Below are 4762 nucleotides of genomic sequence, written 5' to 3'. Positions count from 1 at the left end.
ACGACCCTGCTGTCTGTGTTCTGCTAGCTGGGCCACAACCCTGCTGTCTGTGTTCTGCTAGCTGACCCACGACCCCGCTGCCTGTGTTCTGTTAGCTGGCCCACGACCCTGCTGTCTGTGTTCTGCTAGCTGACCCACGACCCTGCTGTCTGTGTTCTGCTAGCTGGCCCTTGACCCTGCTGTCTGTGTTCTGCTAGCTGGCCCACGACTCTGCTACTGCCTGTGTTCTGCTAGCTGGCCCACGACCCTGCTGTCTGTGTTCTGCTAGCTGGCCCACAACCCTGCTGTCTGTGTTCTGCTAGCTGGCCCACGACCCTGCTGCCTGTGTTCTGCTAGCTGGCCCACGACCCTGCTGTCTGTGTTCTGCTAGCTGGCCCACGACCCTGCTGTCTGTGTTCTGCTAGCTGGCCCACGACCCTGCTGTCTGTGTTCTGCTAGCTGGCCCACGACCCTGCTGCCTGTGTTCTGCTAGCTGGCCCACGACCCTGCTGTCTGTGTTCTGCTAGCTGGCCCACGACCCTGCTGTCTGTGTTCTGCTAGCTGGCCCTTGACCCTGCTGCCTGTGTTCTGCTAGCTGGCCCACGACCCTGCTACTGCCTGTGTTCTGCTAGCTGGCCCATGACCCTGCTGTCTGTGTTCTGCTAGCTGGCCCACGACCCTGCTACTGCCTGTGTTCTGCTAGCTGGCCCTTGACCCTGCTGTCTGTGTTCTGCTAGCTGGCCCATGACCCTGCTACTGCCTGTGTTCTGCTAGCTGGCCCACGACCCTGCTACTGCCTGTGTTCTGCTAGCTGGCCCACGACCCTGCTACTGCCTGTGTTCTGCTAGCTGGCCCATGACCCTGCTGTCTGTGTTCTGCTAGCTGGCCCACGACCCTGCTACTGCCTGTGTTCTGCTAGCTGGCCCTTGACCCTGCTGTCTGTGTTCTGCTAGCTGGCCCATGACCCTGCTACTGCCTGTGTTCTGCTAGCTGGCCCACGACCCTGCTACTGCCTGTGTTCTGCTAGCTGACCCACGACCCTGCTACTGTCTGTGTTCTGCTAGCTGGCCCTCGACCCTGCTACTGCCTGTGTTCTGCTAGCTGGCCCACGACCCTGCTGCCTGTGTTCTGCTAGCTGACCCACGACCCTGCTGTCTGTGTTCTGCTAGCTGGCCCACGACCCTGCTGTCTGTGTTCTGCTAGCTGGCCCACGACCCTGCTGTCTGTGTTCTGCTAGCTGGCCCACGACCCTGCTGCCTGTGTTCTGATAGCTGGCCCACGACCCTGCTGCCTGTGTTCTGATAGCTGGCCCACGACCCTGCTGTCTGTGTTCTGCTAGCTGGCCCACGACCCTGCTGCCTGTGTTCTGATAGCTGGCCCACGACCCTGATGTCTGTGTTCTGCTAGCTGGCCCACGACCCTGCTGTCTGTGTTCTGCTAGCTGGCCCACGACCCTGCTGCCTGTGTTCTGATAGCTGGCCCACGACCCTGCTGTCTGTGTTCTGCTAGCTGGCCCACGACCCTGCTGTCTGTGTTCTGCTAGCTGGCCCTGGACCCTGCTGCCTGTGTTCTGCTAGCTGGCCCATGACCCTGCTGTCTGTGTTCTGCTAGCTGGCCCTTGACCCTGCTGCCTGTGTTCTGCTAGCTGGCCCATGACCCTGCTGTCTGTGTTCTGCTAGCTGGCCCACGACCCTGCTACTGCCTGTGTTCTGCTAGCTGGCCCTTGACCCTGCTGTCTGTGTTCTGCTAGCTGGCCCATGACCCTGCTACTGCCTGTGTTCTGCTAGCTGGCCCACGACCCTGCTACTGTCTGTGTTCTGCTAGCTGGCCCACGACCCTGCTGCCTGTGTTCTGATAGCTGGCCCACGACCCTGCTGTCTGTGTCCTGCTAGCTGGCCCATGACCCTGCTGTCTGTGTTCTGCTAGCTGGCCCTTGACCCTGCTGTCTGTGTTCTGCTAGCTGGCCCATGACCCTGCTACTGCCTGTGTTCTGCTAGCTGGCCCACGACCCTGCTACTGCCTGTGTTCTGCTAGCTGGCCCACAACCCTGCTACTGCCTGTGTTCTGCTAGCTGGCCCACGACCCTGCTACTGCCTGTGTTCTGCTAGCTGGCCCTTGACCCTGCTGTCTGTGTTCTGCTAGCTGGCCCACGACCCTGCTACTGCCTGTGTTCTGCTAGCTGGCCCTTGACCCTGCTGTCTGTGTTCTGCTAGCTGGCCCATGACCCTGCTACTGCCTGTGTTCTGCTAGCTGGCCCACGACCCTGCTACTGCCTGTGTTCTGCTAGCTGACCCACGACCCTGCTACTGCCTGTGTTCTGCTAGCTGGCCCACGACCCTGCTACTGCCTGTGTTCTGCTAGCTGGCCCACGACCCTGCTGCCTGTGTTCTGCTAGCTGACCCACGACCCTGCTGTCTGTGTTCTGCTAGCTGGCCCACGACCCTGCTGTCTGTGTTCTGCTAGCTGGCCCACGACCCTGCTGTCTGTGTTCTGCTAGCTGGCCCACGACCCTGCTGCCTGTGTTCTGATAGCTGGCCCACGACCCTGCTGCCTGTGTTCTGATAGCTGGCCCACGACCCTGCTGTCTGTGTTCTGCTAGCTGGCCCACGACCCTGCTGCCTGTGTTCTGATAGCTGGCCCACGACCCTGATGTCTGTGTTCTGCTAGCTGGCCCACGACCCTGCTGTCTGTGTTCTGCTAGCTGGCCCACGACCCTGCTGCCTGTGTTCTGATAGCTGGCCCACGACCCTGCTGTCTGTGTTCTGCTAGCTGGCCCACGACCCTGCTGTCTGTGTTCTGCTAGCTGGCCCTGGACCCTGCTGCCTGTGTTCTGCTAGCTGGCCCATGACCCTGCTGTCTGTGTTCTGCTAGCTGGCCCTTGACCCTGCTGCCTGTGTTCTGCTAGCTGGCCCATGACCCTGCTGTCTGTGTTCTGCTAGCTGGCCCACGACCCTGCTACTGCCTGTGTTCTGCTAGCTGGCCCTTGACCCTGCTGTCTGTGTTCTGCTAGCTGGCCCATGACCCTGCTACTGCCTGTGTTCTGCTAGCTGGCCCACGACCCTGCTACTGTCTGTGTTCTGCTAGCTGGCCCACGACCCTGCTGCCTGTGTTCTGATAGCTGGCCCACGACCCTGCTGTCTGTGTTCTGCTAGCTGGCCCTTGACCCTGCTGTCTGTGTTCTGCTAGCTGGCCCATGACCCTGCTGTCTGTGTTCTGCTAGCTGGCCCATGACCCTGCTACTGCCTGTGTTCTGCTAGCTGGCCCACGACCCTGCTACTGCCTGTGTTCTGCTAGCTGGCCCACGACCCTGCTACTGCCTGTGTTCTGCTAGCTGGCCCACGACCCTGCTACTGCCTGTGTTCTGCTAGCTGGCCCTTGACCCTGCTGTCTGTGTTCTGCTAGCTGGCCCACGACCCTGCTACTGCCTGTGTTCTGCTAGCTGGCCCTTGACCCTGCTGTCTGTGTTCTGCTAGCTGGCCCATGACCCTGCTACTGCCTGTGTTCTGCTAGCTGGCCCACGACCCTGCTACTGCCTGTGTTCTGCTAGCTGGCCCACGACCCTGCTACTGCCTGTGTTCTGCTAGCTGGCCCACAACCCTGCTGCCTGTCTTCTTCTGTTGTAGCTGTTCTATTGAAGCTGTTTCCAGCTACAATAGTCATTTACAACATTAACAATGTCTGCACTGTATTTCTGATCAATTTTATGTTATTTTAATGGACAAAATAAGGACATTTCTAAGTGACCACAAACTTTTGAACGGTAGTGAATCTAAGTTGTCACTTGACAGACTTTTTTATTTTTTTATTGTCATTTTCTTCCTGGAGGTGTATATGAACAGATTTTATGTTTCTAAAATGGTGTCAGTTCCACTTTAAGGTACGCTTTTAATGAGCCAACAATCTCAAAAAGAAGTTATAGCCGATGTGTGGTGTTATGATATTAGGGTCATATTATGACTTGATGAACAACTTAATAGTGAAGTGAATGTTCAGTGTATACCTGAGTTGTGGGTTATGAAGTTATGGAGAGTGTGTTCGTTAGTGAACTGTGAAGCCTGAACCACTGTATCCACTGCAGGACCAGATTATGGACATAGAAGATGTGTTTGGAATGACATTCCAGAAAAAAGCCCAGAGACGAGGGAATGACAGTCCAGAATAAAGCCCAGGGACCAGGGAATGACAGTCTGAATAAAGCCCAGGGACCAGGGAATGACAGTCCAGAATAAAGTCCAGGGACCAGGGAATGACAGTCCAGAATAAAGTCCAGGGACCAGGGAATGACAGTCCAGAATAAAGTCCAGGGACCAGGGAATGACAGTCCAGAATAAAGCCCAGGGACCAGGGAATGACAGTCCCGAATAAAGCCCAGAGACCAGGGAATGACAGTCCAGAATAAAGCCCAGAGACCAGGGAATGACAGTCCAGAATAAAGCCCAGGGACCAGGGAATGACAGTCCAGAATAAAGCCCAGAGACCAGGAAATGACAGTCCAGAATAAAGCCCAGGGACCAGGGAATGACAGTCCAGAATAAAGCCCAGGGACAAGGGAATGACAGTCCAGAATAAAGCCCAGGGACAAGGGAATGACAGTCCAGAATAAAGCCTAGGGACCAGGGAATGACAGTCTGAATAAAGCACAGGGAACAGGGAATGACAGTCCAGAATAAAGCCCAGAGACCAGGGAATGACAGTCCAGAATAAAGCCCAGAGACAAGGCAATGACAGTCCAGAAAAAAGCCCAGGGACCAGGGAATGACAGTCCAGAATAAAGCCCAGGGAC

This window comes from Salvelinus alpinus, chromosome 9 (genome assembly GCF_045679555.1).
Source record: "Salvelinus alpinus chromosome 9, SLU_Salpinus.1, whole genome shotgun sequence".
NCBI lineage: Eukaryota > Metazoa > Chordata > Actinopteri > Salmoniformes > Salmonidae > Salvelinus > Salvelinus alpinus.
The sequence above is the reverse complement of the archived record's forward strand: the minus strand, read 5'-3'. Positions refer to the sequence as shown.